Genomic DNA, 26,543 nt, shown 5'->3' on the forward strand with positions numbered 1-26,543 from the left:
ATGGGCTGACTTGAAGGAAATTGTTGGAAGTAGTCTAGATCAAAGATAAGAGGTATTGGCTGAGAGGTGAGATGAAAGGACATACTTAATCACACCATTGTGTTGGTCTGTTTGTGAATGAAAGATAAAATAGCTTATGCAAATTGAAATCAACACTAAGGTTTGTTTTCTGAAAGATTGTGCTCAGGAAAATTATTGTGCAGGCCCCTATGGATAAAATTTTGAATTGTATTTTATCATTTTACACCTTGTTTCGTATTGGACTTTTTGACATATATTTTTACTTATTGCTATTTATTAGTCATGTTTGTACAATGTCAGGTGAAGCATAAGGTAGTATTCTTACTGCTTGGCTAACATGGAATTGAATGATTTTCACAATTGTAGGTAGTCTGATCAGTTACCCAAATCTGATATGAAGGATGGTAGTAACTTGAAGTTTCCGTTGCCAACATACCCTAAAGTCGAGGTCAATGTCGTCATTGTTATAATTAATTTTGCTTAAATATTTAATTACTGGTAATCCAAGGTGCTGTGGAACATTAATTCATCATGATTTGTTATTAAGTGACAGATGCCCATGTTCTTGAATATTCGTAAATAAAACTGAAACATGAAAATACATTCACTGTCAGAATAACACTGAATTTTTTTCTAAAATATTAATTAATCCAAAATGCTGCAAAATTGGCAATGTATCATAATTTGTCATTTATGACACGCCTATTTTGCCAATATTTGTAAACAAAATGAAAATAGAACACATTCACTGCCTATTCAAACTTTCAGCCTTGTTGGGTCTGTGCTTCTGCATGTAAACTCATCATGAGATTATCAACACATTAATTACTGTACGTCTTGGCTGACATGCATCTCCATTCAAAACTCATCTTGCTGACAACTGTTTATTTTTGTCTTCAGATTTACAAAATTAAAAATACATGGAGAATCATGGTCACAGAGGGCAAGGAAATAGATGTGAAAGATAGATAAATAAATAAGTTTGGCTTGTGTTCAGGAGGGCCTGCCTTCGCTTGTCAGTCTGGCTGCTGGATGTCAGTGTACAGTCTCTGCAAGACAATACTCACTCAGTATTTTGTTTGTATTACAGTTCATATGTTAAGCCACATTTCATATTTCGGTTTACAGAATATAAAAGTTACAGTTAGAAAATGTTACATTTTTTAAAATGAAATGTTGTTTTTAAAAATTAATTCGAATTTATTTTCATGACTGAGGAGTTATTGATTGATTGGAAAAATATAATTTTGTTTACTTTATTTAATTTAATATTCTTAGCAATTAACATGACTCAGTTGAAAAAAAAGAAACTGAAGATGAAATTATAAATTAATTATCAAGTGTTATCAATAAAAAAAATTCCCATCCTATGGGGCTGTTTGGGTGAAAAATATTACGATTTTCAGCATTTCATGTCCTTGATTTTGACTGGACTATATAGTGTACATTATATACAGTCATGTTAGTGGGCCATGCGGTTCTTAATGGGTATTTTATGGATTCTTGCCTACTAAGATGCATAATACAGGATATTGTTTTCATGGTTGTACAATATTCTCATGTCATGTGTTACGTTGTAGTTAATTAAAATCAGTTACTTACATATTTAGATTGTTATGTATATATGTTAAAACCTTTCAATATAATTATTTCCTATTTATGATATTTAAACAGTTTCTCATACACTATTCACAAGAAGAAAACCATGTTGATTCAAGTGAGCAGCCTGCTGCAACCTGAGGTCAGGGTGAAGTGAAGTTCTAAACATGTAAAGACGACTGTTCCACACATATTTTTGCCAGCTTGCTAAAAAAGGAAGCTGGGTTAAAGTTGTTAGGGAAGTCTTTTCCCATGTTATGGAAGGGTGGGAGTTATTTTCCTTTCTTGGTGGAATGAAACGGAAGCCATACCCAAGTGGGGGACACAGCCTTAACACTGAAGCCACTGACAGATCCATTCACTGACAGGTTAGCTTGGCAGAGGTCTTTTTGGGGAGGGGAAGAGAAAGGAAAAACTTTGTCATGTTGTGGGGGTACAGTGGTTGTGGGGGCTGTCATGTTGTAGGGGTACAGAGGTTGTGAGGGTGACTGTCATGTTGTGGGGGTGGGGATGAGGGCTAGGAAAGTAACCTTGACATGTTGGGGGTACAGAGGTTGTGAGGGGGTTTTGTCATGTTGTGGGTTTGGATAGGGGGCACCTTGTGATGTCATGTGTGGATTGGGTGGGTGGGTGTTGTTGGAATTGTTCAGGCTTCTTGGCTTGTGTTTTTATAATGTAGAAGTCTTGCTCTTAGTGGAATTGTTTATTGTTCTGGACAGTTTATGTAGTTTTTGGCCCTTGCCAGCAGTGTTGAAAGTGTATAAAGATCATATTTAGATAATCTTGTTGACATGACGTTGTCCACATGGGGCCTATTTAGTATTGTTTTGATTCTATTTTTCTTAGGTTTATATACGAAAGGTTTTGTATGACAAGTTTAACCCTTGCTTGCCACAAATAGCTTGAAACATGTTGATATGATGTACATTGATACTGAGCTAAAGAGTTCACAGATCTCTGCTGTATCAGCACATGTTGGGATTGGGGGTGTGACAACCAACCTGTCTCATGCCATACGCCCAGATCAGCTGTAGAAAGGTGATATTTATAAGAGTGCAAAGGACTATTGGAAACTTTGTTTTACTGATCCTTAGAGTTTATATCTTTTCAATCTTAAATTAAAGAAAATTGTTACTTAGTTTACATGTTCTGATGGTTTTATTCTGTTTGAGTTTTAGGCAAAACTGAGACCTTGAGATCTGGTTCAGAAATATAGCCCTCCGATGCTTTTAGTCCGAGGACTGCCTTCATAGGATGTAAGGGGCGATGGGGTAGCCTAATGGTTAAAGCATTCGCTCGTTACATAAAGACCCAGGTTCTATTCCCCACATGGGTACAATGAAGCCCATTTCTGGTGTGCCCTGCATGATATTGCTGGAATATTGCTAACAGTGGCATAAACCATACTCACTCACGCACGCACGCACGCACTCACTCACTCACTCAGGATGTGTACTTGTCTTCAGTACCTGTTAGGTGCTATAGGACTTATCTCTCATCTCACTGGGGCTCCACTTCAGTTCAAATGGAATTATTTCTAACTATAAACATTATGTAAGTGTTAGTCTGGGGTTCTCATCCCCAATGTTTTTTTTATCAAATTTTGGTGTCTCCTGTTTGATATGACAAGAATATTCTAAAGGATATATATAAACTTCAAGAATGTTCTCACTCAGTGACTGTATGAAGATGGGACAATGCTACCAATTACAATAACTAATTTCATCGTGTTAATAACTAGTGTAATTGTTTGCCTTTATGAAGTGATAATTCCTATATCGCCCTGTCTTGTCTGTGATAATGTCACTGTAACATTTTTCAGGATGCCTGAAAGTACTCGCATACCAACAAGCCCAGGGACCATCTCATAATTTTTCTGATGTTTTAATTTTTTTTTCCAAATCCAACCGTGAGAGGATATGCTTTTATCTTAAATATCTGAGTGGTTTTATAATAAAAGGGGATATGAAGTATTTTGGAAAACTTAATTGAAATATGTTCTGTGATAGATATTATTTGGTGATGGCCCCCAGTAGCATTGTAGTGCTTATGAATGCCCTGACATTTTCACTTGTTTTTGTTGTCATTAAGCTGAAAGATGTGACACAGTTAGAGGGTAAATTAATATCATCTAGTATTGGGGCAGTGCTTTGTTGTACTTGAAACGTTGGACAGCCGGAGCATTGGAGTGTTGATATATGTACAGGCAAACTATATGGATTTTTGACAGGTTAACAGGGCCTTAAACTGTTCCTTGAACATTGAAACTTGATGCTTAACTGATATTTGTGTTTCATGCTAAATTTACTATAATATACTGAACCAAAACATTTAAGATTGAGACAATTTTCAGTAGTCTCCACTGCAAAGAAATATCCCCAACATAGTCATGATCTCTAAGTTTTTCTTGTTCAGTATATATTCATGATATGGATTTATTGGTAATTTATGTTAGATTCAGCCATATATCTACATCTAAAAGTAAAAGTGGTGGTGGTGGTGGTGGAATTGGGTTTAATGTCGTGCTTGAGAATATTTCGCTCATATGACGACGTGCATGCTCGTGTATGTGTATGTGCGGCTGCTTGTACTAGCCCAGACTTAAGCTGGTTTTATAGTGCTAGATACCATGCCGCAGTGAAGCATGAATACCCCACTCAGACACATTATACTGACTCCGAGCCGACCAGTCCTTGATGTACCCATTAATGCCGAGAGCCAGGCAGGGACCAACAAGTACCTGATTTTAACAACTTTTGGTATGACGCAGTCGGGGATCGAACCCGCGACCTTCCGCACTCCGGGCGGACGCTCTAACCACTACACCGTGGAGGTGGTCACATCTTAAAGTAAACGTTAGATGGGAAAAATGTATTTCCGTTTGTGTTTTCTCAAATTATGTGGTGTTCTTTCTTTGAATAAATTGAAAAATATGTTATCTGGGAATTCAGTCCAAACGCTTTGTGTATTGTGTTGGTATGCATTTGTGTTAGAGTAGTTGAGCATTATACATTGTATTTTTGAGTAGTTGGGGTGGTGGGGTAGCCCAGTGGTTAAATCATTTGCTCGACATGCCGAAGACTAGAGTTCGATTCCCCACATGGGTGCAATGTGTTTAGCCTATTTCTGGTGTCCCCCGCCAACATATTACTGGAATATTGCTAACAGTAGTGTAAGATTATTTTCACTAACTCACTCTTTAATAGTTATGAAATTAGTAAGCTTTACATGTTTACAATGTGATATTTAAGATATATGAAAGAATGATGTGGTGTATTACTAAAGCAACGTATGCCTGCATCATGTCAGTGCATGTGGTGCTAACTTTGGATTTTTTGAAGATGGAGAGAGGGTATCTTTGCATGTGTGAGACTTGATAACAGATAGCCATTTTAACAATCTATTTTTTTTGACATAAGTGTTGGATTTTCAGTATGGCCTGACACAAGATTTGTTGAATCTGCCTGCAAGCATGGTAAACCAGCACGTTGCATGTTCGCCGTGGTTGGAAATACCTGCCACACGAAGTCACTCCGAGGGGAAGTACCGTAAATAGAAGTCTGGTAGGTTGCCAGGAAAACGTGAAAGTTTCTAGTGAAACACATCACTCATGGGGTAGGTGCAGGTATGGCAGGCAGGTATAGAAATAACTAACGGTTTGCACCGGCAATTTTGTGGCATATGAAGAAATGTGACATACTGCAGGGTCTGGGGACTGAGTCATGGCAGCCGTCTTGGGAGATATGGAGCTACCAGCTGTAGGTTGGGGGAGGGTGGGGGGAGACCTGGGGGTGAACCGGCAGGGTATAGTGAGTGAGTGAGTATGGTTTTATGATGCTTTTAGCAATATTACAGCAATATCATGGTGGGGGACACCAGAAATGGGCTTCACACATTGTACCAATGTGGAGAATCGAACCCAGGTCTTCAGTGTCACAAGTGAACACTCTAACCACTAGGCTACCCCACCACCCTGGCAGGGTATAGGGGTTAAGAATGGATGGAAAGATATGGAAATACACATGGACAGATATCTGTGCTCAAAGAACACTATGAAAATGTTGAAAAAATCCTATGTTGTAATAACTTGAATTTGTCCCTTCAGTTGATGTGAATGTTATACAGGAGTGAGTGAGTTTAGTTTTACGCCGCACTCAGCAATATTCCAGCTATATGGCGGCAATGTGTATATAATCGAGTCTGGACCAGACTATCCAGTGATCAACAGCATGAGCATCGATCTGCGTAATTGGGAACCGATGACAGGTGTCAACCAAGTCAGCGAACCTGACCACCTGATCCCGTTAGTCGCCTCTTATGACAAGCATGGTCGCCTTTTGTGGCAAGCATGGGTTGCTGAAGACCTATTCTACCACGGATCTTCACGGGTCTATTATACAGGAACTTTTAAAACCATTTTGGACTAGACTGAAAAACATTGACATAGAGCAAGACTTTAGACAGCTGGGTGATTGGTAGCTTTTGGATTGTAGGTAGGTGGGTGCATGGGTGTTTGGGTGGATGGAAAGGCAGGGTAGACGTGTTTGTGGATCAGTAGATGAATAGAAGCAGAATGGGGGGTGGATTAAATTGAATGCATGTATACTGATAGAGACATGTGTAGCAGGGCATGGAATCACCACACAGAGATAGCCTTACCTTTTTTAGCTTGCTGATTTGGTGTACTTCTTTGCTCGTGTGGACAAGGCGTACGACTTCAGATCAGACGGTGTGTGGTTTGAATCCCAGTAGTGGAAATTTTATGTCCCCTACAGGGGGAAAATAAGTGGAATGGGTTGATAATGAGCAGATAGATGAATGGCCAGCTGGGCCATAGCACAATTTTTCATTTGAATGGAAATTGAAGTTGATTGGTAGATGGATGACTGATGGATGAATGGATGGAAACAGGGATGGATTTTAAATAATGGATATTTGAAATATTGGATGAATTGGGCAGCATACAAGCAGATCCTGATTGATAAGTAGAGGAAAGTTGAAGGGATGATAAGACCTACAAGATGATTTCATAACCTGAAAATGGCAAGAATATATATAGAAAACATCTTTAAGTAGCCCCAGGGAAACATTTACACAAAAATCCATCTCATGTTTTTCTATGCTAGATGGTTTGCCCTCTGTATACTATTATCCTACAACTACTTGAATGATTCTACTATTAGTATAACAACTACTTATGGATGTCAGCACCTGGGTGTATACGGAGTATATGGTACCAGATGGTGAACACATACTACAGTTGGTGGATATCAAGAGGCTAGATCATTGTATACACAGACCTAAGTAGGGGATAATACTGTTGTAGCAGCGATGATGTAACGTTGGCCTCACAACTGCTGACAGATTCCTTAATCTGGGAATATTTTGCAGCTAAGCTGACCAGGTAACCAGTATTCATGGGAAAATTGTAATTTTTGTTAAGTGTTTTCCTCATGGAATACGGGGGTGTTTGATATTCATGGGAATAGTTCATGAGCACCAGAAGGCCACTATAGTGTGAGAGCCGAGGAATAAGGAGAATATTGTTGTAACAGGAATAGACTCTTCATCGCTGTGCATGTGATTTCCTCTGAATGAGTGTGATGGACTGTAGTGATATCATGGCATGTTTTCTGTCTTTCATTTCATTTCGGGGGCTGAGTGGCCCGGTCAGCTGAAGCAGCATAATTTCACATAATTTGCAGAGTTATGTCCCTTAGGTGTGCCTGGAAATGTGATCATCAGTTTCAATCTGGCCTGCCTTGATTGTATTTCTAGGTTTGTCAGTATCATACTCAAGTTCATGGGTTTCACCAAAATGGTAAAGTCTGAAATCTTCATATTTCAGATGGACCATTTGATGTAATACGGTTCAAACCCAACTTAGGCACCCACTTATTTCATTGAAAACTGTTAATTTTGTTTAGTGGATTTTAGGAATTGCAAGTTTACATCCAGTAACAAGTTTATGTCTTAGAAAGCTTTCTGTTTTTCTACATGAAGCAGTGTTGTGGCAACACTTATAACATCCTCCTCTGAGTAAGCGAGTGAGTGAGTGAAACACTCCTTTCTTCGGTATTTCATTCATTCGTAAAAACCAAGGATGTGATGGTGAGGACCTAGCAAAGGTCATACCCGGGTTAAGTCTCAGAACTCAATTATACTACCCAAAAGTTTCAAGGCGTTTCACCTCAAACTGTCCTAAGACAAGCTTGTATGATATTTGGAACCATTCATATTAATGATGCCAAGGAAAGTTTTCTTGAAAGAAATGTTGTGACATACTGTGGCAAGAAGCAGGGACCATGCTGTGAGTGAAAAACTCCTCCCCCCCTCCTCGTTTTCAGAATGCGAGTGTTTAGCATAAAAATCCTTAGAATGTATGAGTTATGGACCAAAAATAATTACCTATCAGCATGATTAAAATGTGCACAAAACATGTACCAGTACGTCATGGAAAACCCCCAAATCAGATCTGGTGCCTTTCAAAGAAGCTTTAAATGAGCCTTGCCTTGCGCCTATAGACCCCCAGTCTCTCGAGTCCAACAGCTGGGTCATATTGATACCTATGTGTGTTTCTGTACTGCTTATATACACATCATGCTAGCTTTGTGGTATAAACGTTTGCTTCCTAATGACTTATGGACCTACATCACACCATGAGTCATAATAGGCTCATCAGCCATGTTGAAACTATTTACCTCACAACTGTATTTGCATTTTCTTTCAACACCCACTTTGACAAAGATCTCAATGCCACCCTGGTGTAAACCAAACCACATGACCTTTTTACTTCAGATTTAAATGTCAAAATATGCTTAAAAAGTTAACATTGATTAAGATTTAATTGACATTTACATCCGTGTCTGTAGACTCCCTTCCATTGAATACGTATAAAATCAGACCTTGTTTATTTTGGTTTGGCTCGTTTGAAGTTTCCAGAACCAGAAAATATTGATAAAACATGTAAAAGAATACGTATAAGCTATCAACTATTTTGCAAATTTGATAGATCTAGAACTCATTGCAATTGCCTTGAACACTCCATTCGACCTATCACCTATGTACTGTTTTCCTCACAGCTTGATCAATGAAATCTTGCTACTGTCTTCCGTACCACTGATGATGTGTTCATTAATTTAGCAGTACAAATGTATGGGTTGAGTGCTGGAGAGTGTGGCATGTTTAGTAAACATTGTGATTATTGATCCGTAGTGTGTAGGGAGGAGATACGAGGATTAGTCACCTGGCAGTGAAGGTGGCGTATCGATGAATCATGGGATGTTGCTGTACTCAATAGGGGGCTGGTGTAATGAATGAACTTAACATGCTACTTACAGCATGTTGTTACAGCAGGTGGAGGGCAGTAGGGTGGTGCAGTGGTGCGGGTGATCGCTTGTCCTGCAACCTGAAGGCAGTCAAGTAACACTTCTCAACTTGTGATAGATCTTGCAAAGTAAGTCGAAGTGTGCAAGATTGTTGCACTTAGGTTAACAGTGTGTGTGTGTGTGCGTGCATGCATATCTGTGCATGTGTGTGCATGCATGTCTGTGTCTGTGTTTTCCACTGATGCAACTTTTATAGTGCTGGCCAAATGAGACACCTTGGTGTAATTATAACACAATTTTAATAGTTTTAACCCAAGTTACTAATTTTAATGGTTATAACTGGAAATATTAAAGGTCTTTTACAGCAATGTAATGGTGTCGGATACCCTGCTGTAAATGTAATCATTGCTTACATTCTTGAACCTTTATGTTTTATTTCTTTTTTATATTTGGTAGTTTGAGTATTGTTGTGGGTACGTTGTTCTCCTGTTCTGGAAGTTCATTTCTGCATCGACACAGTAGACTGACCCCAAGCTGATCAGTCCTGTTTTATCCACTTAATGCCGAGCATTACCCAGAACCTTTTTACGTGTTCTCATTTGAGTGCTAGGGTCGTTGTTTCTTGCTATACAAGGGCACATAACTCTAAACACATTCCATCAGTATTGAAGCCAAGTTTTACAGGCAAATAATCCCTGATTTGCATTCCTTGCAAGAGAAAAAGCAAATTCAATTTAACCCAAACAATAAAAGCACGACATTTTGGGAGGTCCTTTTTGTATTGTTGCAGCATTTCATTGTATAAGGAATGGGGATGCATCAGACAGAATTACTCATTCTTAAGTTTCATTACTCAACATTGAGATTCACTGATTTAATGATACTGTGTGAAATATTTTGGACAATGAGCTTGGAAATAATTTGATGTCGCAGCAAGCAAGCGATTGATATGGCAATCTTGACTGACTTCATGAATCTGTGGCATATATCATCATATACACATGTACACGCATACATGTATACTGATATGTGTTTTCTGATGTGTATATCGTGACGGTATGCTTAATACAGAAACATTGTGAGACTCCCTGTATGAGCTGCCAGTGATATATATCATGTATGTAATGATCATGCACAATACAAATAGACAATGAGCCATGACTGTTTGTATGATCTGCCATTGGTATATATATCATCATGATACACAATATCGATACAAAGTGAGTCATAACTACCTGTTTGTACTGTTAGTGGTATATATCATGTTTCTCATAATGGGTCACAATATAGATACATTGTTTGCCATGACTCCCTGTATGAGATGCCAGTGGTATATATGAGATATATTGTCACCACACAGTAAACAGATACATCATGACTCATGGCCTTTGTTAGCAAACAATGTGTCGATGGAGTGCAAGGAACCTTTACCAGACTGTTGCATAATGTGTCAAGTGGTATTGTATAACTATGTATCCATGTTTCCTGACATTGGTCACATTCTTAAATACCACGCTATTTTACATACTGTGGTATATATATAAATTGCAGGAATATACAAGAATTTTCTTCAAATATCTAAACTGGTTCATCCAGTGACTGACTGAATCATTGTACAAGTCAGTGGCAAATCCAGAGGGGGATTCAGGCAAGGCCTTGCTACAATCGTAGCCCTATGTTTTCTTTGCGAAATGGGGCACTGCTTCAAGAATGGAGGTTGCCTTCACTGCACTGCAGTCTACCTGTAATCAGACCACAGGTGATGTTAACCTTTGTTCACATATGCATGATTTCAACCCAAATAGTGTGGTGTGATATATGTGATATCGGCATCAATAGAGTAGTGATGCATATTGTATGTGTCATTCCAGCTAAGAGTGATGGGTTAGCCTAGTGGTTAAAGCATTCACTTGTCTGGGTTTGATTCCCAGTGTGGGTACAGGGTATGAAGCCCATTATCTCGAGTCATTGGTTATTGCTGGAATATTGCTTAAAGAGGAGTAAAGCTATATTCAGTCACTGACTCACTCATTCAAGCCTCACTGGAGATGATGATCTCACCAAAACAGTGCATTGAGATTATTACACTGATTTTCAATTATTCACTTATACAATATTCACTGCTGTTTTCACTCTTACCCCCAGTGAAATCTGTTTTGGGGACTTGCTAATCTCAGGCTTTGATGTTATATATTTATTGATCAAATCTTGTGATTCATATTGTATCCTGACTTCTGTTACGCCTGACCTGGATGTTTTTGTTACAATCCACCCAATAGAATAAGATGTAAATGCAGCAAAAAAGAAAGAACAAACTTAAATCAGTCCATGTGCTGTCAAGAAAAGAACATAATACTATAGTAAAGATCCTCTAGCCTTTATCTCAAGTGCTATTACTCATTTAACTCCCTAGGGTCCATTTGAAAATATTATATTGGGTACAAGATGATGTTATGGTGAGCTGGATGCCCTACTGACCACACAACCATATAAAGCAACAGTGATGATAGCTTGTCCAAATATGGGTGAATTATCACAGGGCAAGTGTTGCAACCAGGTGACAGCCATGTACACTGGCAGCCAATAACTGCTCCCTTAGCGTTATCACACAATGATTGCTCCCTTGGTTATTGTGTTGTAGTCAAGCATGGGATGACATCATGCTAGCAAGAGAGTCTCCACAAGGTTGCTCAAGCTATTTCTATGCCTTGAATTAAATATTCATGAGAAATTTCAAAGCACGCTAAAAATCTTTTTGATCGATTTGAAGCTGATTATGTTCACAATTGTAAATGTCAAGACACTGCAGTCTCAAAGTCAAAATGTCGAAACATTTGTAAGATTGACTAGACACATACATCATATAATATAGCATAATGTTTTAATAATTTAATATTTTTGCTTCATTTACTGATTGTAATTAACAGTGTCAGAAATTGACATAATTGTTTTTTTATTGAATTTCCATCAAATGTATAATTTTCTTTTATCTAGTGAAATGTTTCTTGAAAGGACTTAATCAACAAGTAATTAATAACCATTTACTGTGATAACATGTCATAATTAGGGTTAATGTATCTCACGAGAACACAGGCACCAGGGACAGCTTACAGGATATTTTACTACTTGTTATCAATAATCTTTGTTGATATTATAAAGATAACACTAACAGCAAAAACCCAATATTCCTGTTTTCATGAACTGAAAGTTCAACAGTGTTAAAAAAATGATAGTTATAATAGTTCCTCCAAATGGTAGTTGCTTCAACCACTTGATAACTGTCCGGGTGATATGACTCGTATTCCACTCTAACCATGGAGTACAATGGGAACCAAGTTCGCTACTCACGGTCATTAATATGCAATCATTGCTATAAATTACTGATGGAAGCATGAGTCATAGAATATGTTGCTGTCAGCGCATCAGGTAGAGGCGTCTGTTTCGGTCAAGCGGAGTGGCGGCGAAGTGGACGAAACCAGCTATTGACATTGATTACCGTGAAATGATTTGAGTGTTAATGACTTGTGTGATAGTATTTTCTGTCAATGCCAGAGGAAAGGTTTAGTCATATCTTTGTGTTTAAGCTTTATATTGCATGACTAGGCTTACTTTGAGGATTGATATTTCAGTTTTATAGTTTTTTATCCCTTTATTGACAGAATATTGTCTTTGATAATATTCAGTGGTCCATTCTATGGATTAATATGTGATGGGAAAGAAGAAAGGATATTGACAGGGACTATGGTTTAATGTTTAAAATTATGAGCGAAAGGTGTCTGTTACAATTAAAATTCATGACTAGACGTTACTTTAGACATAGTTGATCGCAAATTGACACTTAATCATTACAAGCAGTTAAATAATCGAGTTAAGTGGATTTTTATTTTAATGTAGTAAGCATGTTCTGCAAATGAGGTGTCTGATTTGTTAACAGTTGGGATTTGGGAATTGATCTGAGAATAATACATTAACAACCATTGAACATTGATAGTGGTCAAAGGAATTTGAATCATGTTTATAATAAACATACTTATAATGAACTGATGGATATAATGAACGATTATTGGCCCCAACCTCTTGCTGTATATTTTAGTGAGTGAGTGAGTTGGATTTTACACCGCTTTTAGCAATATTCCAGCAATATCAAGGGGACACCAGAAATGGGCTTCACACATTGTACACCAGAAACTGGGTCTTCAGCATGATGAGCAAACGCTTTAGCCATTAGGCTACCCCACCACCAGTGTATTTTATGAATTGGGCATAACGAGCTATATATATAATGAACTAAAAGCAGTGGTCCCTTTTTTAAAGTCACTCATTTATAAAGAAATCAGAAAGGCAATGAAATATTCCCTCCCTTGCTTGCTCGCTCACTCACTCACTCACTCCCCCAAGTCAAGATATACAACTGTTTACATTCCACTCACATACAACTGAACTGTAACCATGGGATAATTGAGTGAATATTATTTTATGCCTCACTCACTCACTCACTCACTCTCTCTATATATTGTGGTGGAGGACTCCAGAATGAGCTTGATACACTTCACACACCTGAACATGGATGGACTGTCGCTACTTGAACTAGCTGAGAGGAGAATTCACTGACTTTGTGACAAAAAAAATCATCAATAGCAACATCCCCATTCTCTTGCTGATGTTTTCTTGCACAGATATTCTAACTGGTATGGATTCAGTCGATATCCATTAATACCAGACACACCAAGACGGCCGATAATTGATTCCCTTTCACATAATGCATGTATTGCATGGAGAAGTATATAAGTATACACTGAGATTGATCAGTGGAGTTTATGTAGTCTGGTATGTCATAAAGTCAAGGTAGAATATAACATTGATGTCACTAGAAAAGTCTGGGGAGATGTTCGGGATCAAATTACAATTTGTTGTTTATGGAACCTGTTGTTGGAACACAGTCGTTATCATGTGTACGAAACTATGGTTTCAAGTTCCGTATCCTGTACAGATACAAAACTATTAATTACGGTTTCACGTTCCATGTTCTGTACAGATATGAAACTATGAAGCTATGGTTTCACGTTCTGTATCTTGGACATATACGAAAAAAAAAAATATTCACTCCTGCTTTGTCTAACATGATATTTAGAGTGAGTGAGTGAGTGAGTTTACTTTTATGCCGTTTTTTGCAATATTCCAGTAATATCACGGCGGGGGACACCAGAAATGGGCTTCACATATTGTACATGATATTTAGAGCTGTGAACAGACACTGACTTCTTTTTCAGGCAAAGACAACAAAAGTCATCCAATTTCATCAATTCGAGTGTGTGAGCTCACGATGAGAATACCTGAGAAGTTAACATGATCATGTCGCCTGCAGGCTACAGCAGGATTACATGATGTGCATGCGCATCATTTGTATCGTTTTGCTAAAAATGTTTGTACAAATGTTTATGCTTGATAATGAAGGCTTCATCAAAAGATACTCCATACACCTGTCCATCATCAGCCATTGTGTGTGATCATCAGACAGGTATCGCTGTGGATGGGCAACAGCTGGGAGGCTACAACAGCAGGTCAGCAGCAACTGGACAGGCAGAAATGCTCCTTTTGTCCAATTAAAGGCTCATTGTTTATAAGTTTGTTGGGGTTTGGGCAGCTGGATGGCTACAACACAATACACTATTCAAACAAGTCAAACCAAATTCATTGACCTGCTGTGATATTGCTTAAATATTGCTAAGAGTGGTGTAAAACTAAACTCACTCACTCACGCTCAAACTCAAACTCATTGGCAAGGATAATGGCATAAACCCCTCTGATTTTGAAGTATGGGCCATTCCACTAACTGATCCCTAAGGACTGAACAGCTTGGTTTTCATGCAAAACACTCTTCACTCAAACGACTTGAACTATGCGAGGTATATTAGAAAATATTGTTTCTAGCTGAATATAACTCATTTATGACTTTGCTCTGTCACAAGAGCTTCATTTTTGTAATTATTACCATTCCATGAATATGATATACAATCTTACAGCTAAGGTGACCATTAAGCTACGTTTCCATGTGTACGTATTGTATGCGTAATTGTGGGGCTGTGGGGTAGCCTAATGGTTAAAGCGTTGACTCGTCACCCTGAAGACCCGTGTTCGAATCCCCACATGGGCACAATGTGTGAAGCCCATTTTTGGTGTCCCCCGCCGTGATGTTGCTGGAATATTGCTAAAAGCGGCGTAAAACCAAACTCAGTCAGTCAGTCAGTCAGTATGCGTAATTGCGTGATGCATAGTGCGTATTACGTGTGCGTAGTGTCCAATTCCATGTGTACGTGTATAAAGGCTATCAAGTCGTTCTTTTCCTGGAGATCGTACTGATCACAACCGCTGTCTACAATGCCACCTTGTATCTCAAAATGGAACTGTGCAACTTAACATATGAAGATATATATTATATATATATTCAAAATCCCAGTCCTTTCTTGGTCATCGTTTTCCTGAAGTTTCCTTGTAACTGCGTTCCAAATATTGGTTATCTTCGTAATATCCTTGTGGTCCTTCCTGGGTGCATTGTAAATAGCTGGATTGCATCTAACGAAATCAATTAATTGTTCAAGAAGTATCTCGGATACCGAATTTCTTGGCATTTTGCAACTTGTGTGTGCAATTAAAAGCACATGACATTGGGAAAGCCCCCTGGGAATCCCTACTTCAAGCCTCCGTATGGCTGCGTGATGTGTATTCTGACACTTTTTGAGCGTAAGCAAATTCACACACTACGCAATGCATATCACGCATCAGATATTAAATAATTTTGTTAAATATTACAAAAAGGAGAATAGAGACTCTCTTTATTTTCAGAACTATAAGGGCGGTGGTGTAGCCATGTGAAGGCCATTTCTGGTGTCCTTCGCCATGATATTGCTGGAATATTGCTAAAAGTGGCATAAAACCAAACTCACTCACTCACTCAGAACTATAACTGTGGTACTGTAGAAGTGCCAACTCAGACTGGTTGTACTATATTTGTTTCAGTGACAGTATGGGAGACCAGTACCCCTGGTGTAATTTAGAAATGGACATTCCATGGGAAGGTGGGGGAGAGCTCATTGAGTGGATTTTATTGTCACTTTCTCAATTCAGGGTTAAACGTTTTATTAATGGTTGTATAATTGTCCAAACTCCTGACGAGAGACTGTTCCAATGATTGTCCAAGCTCATGATGAGAGACCATTCCAGCCATCGGCATTACCAGGAGCTAGAATGTGTTATTGATGCTCGTTAATTGGTCTTTACCGCTTGTCATCTGTTGCATATATTGCTGTTCCCTTGATAAATTAACTTCTCTCTAGCAGGACATACATGTATATTTGATGGCTGTTCCACATCAAACTAATTGCCGACCTGATTAAGTGTTAAAAGATTTGCAATTTCACGTTTACCATGGAATTTCTGACCATTATGCTCTGATATTGATGTGTCATTAGTTTCTCCGATCTATATTCCTGGGTAGAACTAGATTCCAAGAACTGATGCTTGTCATAAGACTTGAGGGGCGGTGGGGTAGCCCAGTGGTTAAACTGAAGTGTTCACACGTCATGCCAAAGACCTGGGTACGATTCACCACATGGGTACAATGTGCAAAGCCCATTTCTGGTGTCCCCTTCCATGATATTGCTGGAATATTGCTTAAAGCAATGTAAAACCCAATCACTCAGTCACTTACTCTTGTTTGGACATTCTTACTGACACTTGTCATGCCCAGAGTTGATTATTTACAACCTGAAATGCTACTGAGTGCAGCTTAAACAATACAGCAATCAAATTTAAATCTTCAGAGCTTGCCTTCAGTAAAATTTTGTGCATCGAATAGTTTGTTTTTATGTGTATCTTGACCTATTTCTGCTTTCCATGTTCGATGTTGTCCACTGATATCTGGGGCGGTGGGGTAGCCTAGTGGTCAAAGCGTTGACTCGCCACGCCGAAGACCCGGGTTCGAATCCCCACATGGGTACAATGTGTGAAGCCCATTTCTGGTGTCCCCCGCCGTGATGTTGCTGGAATATTGCTAAAAGCAGCGTAAAACCAAACTCAGTCAGTCCACTGATATCTGGTTGTTCTGGTTGTGGAGCAGTGGTTAGATTAAGGACTCATTATGCCATTATTCTGGTTTTGATTTGATGTGGGTGATTCCCACTATTGATGTTCGTTGTGGTGTGGTAAGGCAAGATTACATAGCATTGCTAGAAATCCCCACTCATTTCTGCTGTTGCTTTGGATTTCTACAATTTTTTACTCAAGTGAAATGATTCTGTTTTGTCATGTTTGGGATTGTTGGATTAATGAGGTTCGTGTTCCAGGTTTTAAATGTTCCTGTTCTTACATCTCAGCACATTGCTCGACAGATTCCATGCAGTACCATATTGTCAGTTCCATCACAGCCAGCCATGTTTCCTTGATTGTTGCACCAACTTAGTCTGAATGTGAGAAGCTCATGTTTCTCACCAGATGTTTCTCTGGGTCATGCTGGTGGGTCACATCTCTCCTTTCCCCTGCCTTTCCCAGCTAGTGGCTCCCCCACCCCCCTCTGCAGCACCCCATACACACCATAGGTTAGGACAGTATTGATGTATCCTTTTTCCCATGTTGTTTTTCAAAAAACTAGGGATCGAGAATTTTATATCTATATTTTTACAAACTAGACTTGCACAAGTCTCAGAGGTATGATTATTGGTTGAAGGAAATATTGCTAGGTTATGTTCCTACACAAGGGCTAGTGTATTCCTAGTCTGTCTCACAGTCCCTGAACCACATTATTTTCCCTACTGCCAAGCCCTCTCTGCAGTGCTAAAGCCCTAAATAAAGCAAGTCTAGATTTCCTCAGGTTCAGGTTCTGAATCTCTGGTCTCCCTAGGGCTCCTTTTCAATATAAATGGGCTTGTTTGTTACTATCAAAATTATATATATTCAGAGACTAAGCCTTAGTCTAGTGTATTCCTATCAGAGGATACACAAAGTACATGGTCTAGAAAAAACCAGTCTGACTTCCATGTTTTTGTAAGCCACAGTGGCTGAGTTGGTTAAACCGCTGACTAGATTACTATATGCTGGCGACTAGTTGCCTCACTCTGGGAATCTGAGTTGAATCCCGGATGGGACTCAAACCAACAAAAGTACTAGCATCTGTACCTTATTAAGAAAGTGTAAACCTGACTATAACATGTTATCTAGACTCGCCTGTTAAAGGATATAATTATTGTACATTCACGTATCTTCATGGACTTAGACGAGTTTAAATGAGGAGCAGTGTCAGTGAGGGACTTATGAAAGTATATGTGATTCGTTCATACAGATGCGACTTCTTGGCCACACCTAGAGTATTTAAGGTGTATGCTTACTGTTATATGAAAACTTTAGGTCAAAGTCAAAACATGAGTTGAAAAGGTAGTTTCTTAAAGTAAAAAACTGAAAACAATTTGGGTTAGGTCAGTGGGTATGTGCGTCACAATAAACTGGAAGTATATTTGACAAGGCCTTCGCTGGTACCTGGTGAGGCAGTGTACCTAGTTAGTGGGTAACAGGAAGTCGTTATGGCTGACACACGTATGCAATCACAAATAATTACTGGTCCTTGAAGGTAGAATTCTAATTGGTCGTATTCTCACAGATGTACGATGACGTTTCTGAGCTGTATAATAAAAGATGTCATTCAAGTGTTTTGCAGTAGTGATGTAGTTTGTTAAGTAGACTAAGGCTTAGTCTCTGAATATATATAATTTTGATAGTAACAAACAAGCCCATTTATATTGAAAGGGAGCCCTAGGGAGACCAGAGATTCAGAACCTGAGGAAATCTAGACTTGCTTTATTTAGGGCTTTAGCACTGCAGAGAGGGCTTGGCAGTAGGGAAAATAATGTGGTTCAGGGACTGTGACACAGACTATTTGTTAAGTAATGTTGACCGGTACAGAAGAAGTGGTAGAGATGACATGATGTATTAGGGATGAATTGAACAGGAAGATAAGCTCTGTTATTGGATGTTTTACTGAAGTAGCATCTGTTTGAGATGGAAAAAAGGTGAAATTGATTTGAGGGAAATGTTTCCTATGCCTCTATAAATGTTTATGAGAGTATTTTCTTCAGATAGATATGAAACTAATGTTTTCAGCTGTCCTTTGAGTGAGTAATGACTGTGGTTTTATGCTGCTTATAGCAATATCCCAGCAATAAAACACCAGGGGATATCAGATACTGGGGATCTACATGTATGACATTAAACCCAGGTCTTCGGTGTGGTGAGCAAACGCTTTGACCACTGGGCTATGGTACACCCCTCAGCTGACACTCGATTTGACGGAGACGTGATTTCATTCGCATCTATGAAGTTTAAATATGACCATGTATAGTTGTCAAGAAATATGTTACACCCCTTAGCTGACACTCGATTTGACTGAGATGGGATTTCATTCGCAACTATGAAGTTTAAATATGACCATGTATAGTTGTCAAGAAATATGTTACACCCCTCAGCTGACACTCGATTTGACTGAGACGGGATTTCATTCGCAACTATGAAGTTTAAATATGACCATGTATAGTTGTCAAGAAATATGTTTCTAATTCTAGTTATTGATTATTCATTTACATATTCCAACATGATACCCACTCCCATATCATATGGCTTCACTTTCCTTGTTACGAGGAAACTTCCAACATGGCTTATCGGCCTCGCTACCAACTATAGTTGTACAAGTCATTAAAGGCTGAAGTTTTGGTAATATATCCTTGGCATATCGATTATCTGAACATTTATGTTCAGTGGTAAGGAAGAAACAGCACTTGATATTTTTACACAGAATTTATCAGAAACAGTTTGCATGACATTCTTGGGAACTCCTTTCATCAAGAAACAGGTACTTTTGTCAAAGGTATTTATCTTGGTATAAGACAAAATATTATGGATGTCAACTTCATCTTTATTGTATACACAACGTTTCTGGGTTATTGCTTGTCAGTTCACCTGACAAAGGGGTACAAGGAATAGCCCAGAAACGTGTAAACAATAAAACAGTTGACATCCATAATATTTTGTCTTATATTTGAATACCAACTTCTGTATGTCTCTCAAGAACCTATTTATCTTGGATTCTTTAGTGACCCTGGCGGGCGAGTTGGGTAAATACTGATTTGTTTCAAATTTGTATTAGTTTTTTTAGTTTCCATTTTTTAATATTCAGAAATATTTAAGAAACAGTTGTGTTCAATTTTATAATCTGTATTGGATCAGTTAGTACATACATGATACATGCATGTATGGGATGATTTTACTCTTGGGGTGATGGCGTGGCAGCCTAGATGTTAAAGCGTTTAGGTTCAATTCTTTACGCGGGTACAATGTGTGGGGCCAATTTCTGGTGTCCGGAGTCGTGATTTGGCTGGAATATTGCTAAAAGCAGCGTAATAATAAACTCACTCACTTACAATTGTTTGAACATTTTCACTGATATTTGCTGCTAACTTTAGATCACTCACTCACCTACTATTGTATTTGCTGCTAACTTTTGATCAAATATTGGCCTACGAGCAGGCCCAGATAAATCCATTTGTTTGTAAAACTGTTGATATCTAACATAACATCAGAAGTAAAAATTCAGTTTAAACTTAAAGTTTTGACATGGGTGATAAACGTCAAATGTAATACAGAAATGTCAAGACATCAGCATAACAAGATTAGGTATCAGTAAGCCTTGATCCTAACTGTTGCTTAGCTTTAATAATTGAATCAATAACTATAAATGGGTTATGAAAGGAAATTACTTGTTTGCTTCAAAGAGATTCTTGATTTTTCTCCCAGCATGCATTTTCCTTCATGGAAATGAGGCTATTCAGTTGGTCTCTAGTCAAGGGGTCTCTTTGTATCTACAGCAGTCAGTGGTGGCCATGTTGAATCACAACATTCAAAGAATATGTGCATCTGTGTGGCAAGAGCCCTTTGTTGTTCAGGGGCTTTAAAGTGAAAGAAAACAATTTGTATTCTTGTGTTTAATCTGGGCGATTTTGAAGCACAGCTTGAAATAAACATAATTTGACACAGAATTCTCTTGTGATTTGCAATGAATGGATTTTGGTGAAATGTGAAGGGTTTCTCTATCAGTGGTGGTTTCATGGTTGGAGCTGGAATTCCAGCAGATGGACTGATTGAAATAACAAAGGTTATTGAATGTCACCTTGCCCTTGGTGGTTTAATAATACAAATGAGCATCTGCACAGAGTGCGAAGATCGCGGGTTCGATCCCTGGCCGCCTCATACCAAAAGATGTTAAAATATGGTACATGTTGGTTCCTGCCTGGCGTTCTGCATTAATGGATACAACAAGGACTGGTCGGCCCGGAGTCAGTATAATGTGTCTGAGTGGGATTTTCATGCTTAACTGCGGCATGGTATGTGAGTGAGCTAGCAGTATAAAACCGGGCTCGTACAAGCAGCCACACATACACACGCATGCACGTCTTCATAAGAGCGAACTATTCTTAAGTACGACGTTAAACCCAATTTCACCTCACTTTACCTGATAATCACACTACTACTCCCCTGGGCTGCAAATATACATATACTACTTGAAAAAAGTTAAAGAATACAGATTAACTAAAGTCATATGAAAAGAACAGGTGCTCTTTAACTTCTTTTGAGCAGTGTACATGTGGTCTATTTTAAACCATATGATGATGTCAACAAGTTCCATGAAACAGTTTCAATTACATGAATGTCAGAAAACTAATTATAAAGATATGGAATACTTTGAATTCCAATATGGCCGTCCTGGCAGCCATTTGTAAAATTCACAATGAAATGCTTTGATGTTTATCATTCAGTTTTATGTGTAGTAAATACACAGTGTATTAATTATGAATCTTCTTCAAGAAGATGAAGCTTGTATTATCTTTCTATGTTTGGAGAAATACAGAAGTAGAATTATTAAGGTCTGAATGTACATAGTTCGAATCCAAACAAAACCATTCACATTTACTGGTGTAAGATGAGAAACTTGTAAGCATATGGCCTCCTGCCATACCTGTGATAAACGTGCAATAAACATGCGCACGTGCGACGAACAAGGTACACATGTGCTTCGTGCCCATTTCCAGAATTGAACCCTGGCCTTAATCCTGAAGGGTCATTGCTTCAGCTACTGGGCTACCCTGCTGTACATATAAGGAGGATATGTTGTGGTGTGTGCTTGTTGAGCATCAGGCCCTTGACATTTGTTCACTAGTTGACAGTGTAAATCATCTTGCAAATTTAGAACAACTTGAAAGGTTACATATGTAGGCAGGGCCCCCCTGTTACTTGTCCTGATGACCGCCAGTCAAAATAAACTTTTCAAAACAGAAATAGGATACGTCCTCGTCCCGGTTTGCAACAGCCACAGACCAGGTAAAACACTTTTTAAAAATATCTATTTTGATTTTGTGGGTATCTTGTTGATGGTATTTGAGAAAATGCTTTGTATTCTAATTTAAGTGGGGGACATTTAAATGTCACGTTTGTGTATATTTGTTTTGGGAACTGGGGCTTGATTTGCATTTAAAAATGAGTCATTCAGTCAGTTTAGCATGCTTGTCATTGCTGTAGTAGCAACACAGCTCTGCTAAGTGGACAAAAATAACAATGTTTGGTCCCCCGGGTCAGCATGATTTGAAAGAACAATAACAAGCAGTATCTTAAGGTAATATCATTGTTAATGGGATCTTTTCAAGTGGTGCCAGGTTGATAACAGAAAATGTCATCGTTTTACTTTAGTTTCACTTGTCTGAAGATGTTTTATTATTGTCTTTTTCTGCTTCATCAGCATTCCAGCTACATCACTGTGGCCTGATAATAATCTGGGTCAGGATAACCAGTGGTCGATTGCATGAACCCACTACTTTTGGGTCTTGTGATATTCATGCTTTCCTCATGAACAGTTCTGGATGGTTGTTCTGCCAAGAATTTCTTTCATACTCTCATCTGTGCACTGACCGCCTCCGTGGTGTAGTGGTTAGAGTGTCTGCCTGGAGAGCGGAAGGTTGCGGGTTCGATCCCCGACGTTAAAATATGGTACTTGTTGGTCCCTGCCTGGCGTTCAGCATTAATGGATACAACAAGGACTGGTCGGCTCCGAGTCAGTATAATGTGTCTGAGTGGGGTATTCATGCTTCACTGTGGCATGGTATCTCAGTGGGCTAGCACTATAAAACCAGCTTCAGTCTGGGCTAGTACAAGCAGCCGCACATACACATACACATGCATGCACGTTGTGATATGAGCGAAATATTCTCAAGCACGACGTTAAACCCAATTTCACCTCACCTCACCTCATCTGTGCTCTATCACTCACTCACTCTATTCACTCACTCACATATCAAGTTCTCATCATATGTTGTGGCTGTTATATTGTTCAAACTACCATTAAACTCACTCACTCACTTCGACACCGAAAATTGGGACTTGTTAATGAGTGCAGACATTGTAGCCCATTAACATCAATTTCACTTGCAATCCTCTGTGCATAACACACTGTATATAACATATCAAATCTGTTGTGAATCTAGAGAAGAACTCACCCCGCTGACAGTACTTTAGTCTGTCTCACAGTCCCTGAACCACATTATTTTCCCTACTGCCAAGCTCTCTCTCTGCAGTGCTAAAGCCCTAAATGAAGCAAGTCTAGATTTCCCCAGGTTCTGAATCTCTGGTCTCCCTAGGGCTCCTTTTCAATATAAATGGGCTTGTTTGTTACTATCAAAATTATATATATTCAGAGACTAAGCCTTAGTCTAACAGTACTTCTAAGCCCAAATAAACAGAGATAATGACATAAATAAACAAAAAGGATTACCATGATCGTATAATTACCGGAACTGCTGGCAACTTAATGAACTATCATGAGCAGGGAAACACACAGACCTGTTCCGAGGTCGGACCCTGCTTAATGCTAGTGTATACAAATTATACACTCTTTGCCAGTGTCGTCCTGTGCACTGTGAACTTAGTAATAACTCCAGCATGGTGTGCCTTAATATTGACTTATGGGCCAGTTTTGTGTATGTACTTGGATTAGTACCAGATGGAATACATTTACTGTACACACAAATTTGTGAATCGATTTCGGCAAATACATTTATGCTTGAACCGCTTGTGAAGGCTAAACGATGGGTTAAGAGCAACTCTACTGAGAATAAACTCCGACAAATGAACAGCTTTTGATGTGGTGTTGGATTTATTGTGAGCACAAATATTTGAAGTTTTTGTAGATGAGTTTGTACTTTTTGGAAAAGGTTATGGTCGTGTAAACGAGAAATTTTATATGGATATTTGGTTATCGCTAAGGAAGAACCCCGTGATAACTGCATATTAGAGCTGGATTAGGAAGTCATCATTTCTTCAGATAGCAATAATGGGCTGCCTTTAATGGGGACAAGGGGTCATGGGGAATTTTAAAATATTTTGAATTATTGAGAAGATTCAAAAGTGCCTGTCTGACATTTTCTTGCAGTCTCACTGCTTGAAGTTTATCTGGAACCTTGGATTATTAATGTCCCACCTCAGCTCTGTCTTCTGTTTTCAATGGATGCAGATCAAGCTGGGACAGATCCAGATGGGAAACACACCTCATTGTCTTCAGACTAACGTCATTCTCAGAAATTAAAACAGTATTTTGAAATATTCTTTTTAAATTGGTCACCAAAATAAAGGAGCACAGACAATCTCTTCCAGAAACTGAAGAAATCCAGACTTGCTTTAGTATTGTTGAATTGCCGAGGGCTTTTTTGATATTTTAGCGTCAGGGTCTGTATGAAGGTTTACACTGTCATCCCTGGATGACCATGGATGACCCCCACACCCCACCCCCTAATCCGTAGATGAGACACCCCCATTATACATAACACGGAAAAGAAGCCAAGTAAAATCGTATTTTCCATGGACAAAGCAGTATTGCTATCTGTACTGACTGAACTGTCTACTGCATCAGCTTGAATAAGCAGCTGTCCTTTGTTCTAATAAAACATATTATTATGTTGTGCGTAATTATAGGATGTTATTGTATTTGATAGGTGTGTACAGGATGAATAACATGATTCTACATTACAGAATGTCATGGTATGTAGGATGATATGCAGGGTTAACATGGCGTGATATACAGTTTATATCCAGGATAATGCATAACAGGATTTAACGCTGAGTGCCCTGACAATGTATGTGATGCTGTAATTGGTGATACACAGGCTGAGTTACAGGATGCTATACAACATATATCACATGGGGTGATGTATTACAAACTTTCACAGATAAGGATATATGAGGTGGTTAATAGGATGATGTATCACAAATGATATTCATTGTTATGTGTGGCATGATATAGATGATATACAGAATGGGATAAAACATAGTTTTCCAGCCTAGACTTCTTATAAGGACTGCCACTTGATCTTGATATACTAAACAAAACAGTTAAGAATCATAAATATATGAATATTTAGGGGGATATTTTAATGAAATTGTTTTCAAAATCTTCAATACCAAATGACCCTCAGCATTTGTGTTCAATATTTGTTTGAAGATTTGTAAATATTTTGCCCCTAATTCCCTAATAAATGCATTGCCGATAAGTAGATTGTGATGATCTGTTGCCTGAAACAAGCCATTTCCTGTTGTTTAGTCCTGAAATAATAGATTAGTCATGTGGCAAATAGTACCCTGATTAAGGCTATCCTGTTCACATAGAACTATCCAGCATTCACATTGTGAACAAATCAAAGGTGTGCCATGGAAAACAATATGCCTATCACGCAAGTAATTCCTGCAACTATTGGGTCTCAAATAACAAAATCCTTCATTAAGCTGAGTCCATTTCATTGTGGCCATTACAATACCGAAAAGCAGATACAGAAATGGGCATTATCACTGCATCTTGGATTGGCTGTTGGGCAGTGTTCACAAGGGATTTGCTGATCAGGGCTTCCATCTCCAGGTTCAGGGGAATCTGATGGCTATCTTTGTTGGCGTGTCCAGAGTGTTCCCACTCATTTCAAGGCTCTCTGATTTCAAACTGACCATTGCAGTTGTAGGCATACAGCTGATGAGGAAGGAAAGGACTGTGTTTAATGTTGCAAGGCAGACTGGAAGTGTGCGATGATTAGGGTTGATGCTGGGCAGATTGGTAGTGTGTGGTGATTAGGGTTGATGGCTATACTGTGCATGCTATGAGAAAAGAAAAACCAGTTTCATCTTCGAAAGAAGGAACATGATCTCCCTCTCATAATTCCATGCAGAATTTTTTCATGTTTCAGATTTTTTTGGACAGCTTGTTTCTTGTTTGAATCTACAGGTGTTCACAATTGAATTATAACATGTAACAAGTTGTGAATTGAACATGTGTGTTCCAAGGCAGACCACCAAGATGTAAGATTAACAATTAACAATTATGTTAGAAGCTGAATATGTCCTCCCAGACAAGGCAGGAACCTCAAGGCTAATGCTGTTTAACTCTAGAGACTGTGATACTCTAACCAGTCATTCACAGTATTCAGACATTGACGTTTGCTGTGTTTGTGTAAGAAACAATAGTTTCTG

The 26,543-nt window shown here is 38.7% G+C and overlaps 1 protein-coding gene across 4 annotated transcripts in view; it reads left to right on the forward strand.

Annotated features, from left to right (window-relative positions):
• The window catches only part of LOC124287962 (ras-associated and pleckstrin homology domains-containing protein 1-like), a 201,174-nt gene that overhangs the window by 15,790 nt on the left and 158,841 nt on the right, over positions 1 to 26,543 (forward strand). The gene's annotated exons all lie outside the window — the stretch shown is intronic.

The sequence above is a fragment of the Haliotis rubra genome, unplaced genomic scaffold (assembly GCF_003918875.1).
Source record: "Haliotis rubra isolate DU_JTF1 unplaced genomic scaffold, ASM391887v1 Scf41, whole genome shotgun sequence".
Classification (NCBI taxonomy): Eukaryota; Metazoa; Mollusca; class Gastropoda; order Lepetellida; family Haliotidae; genus Haliotis; species Haliotis rubra.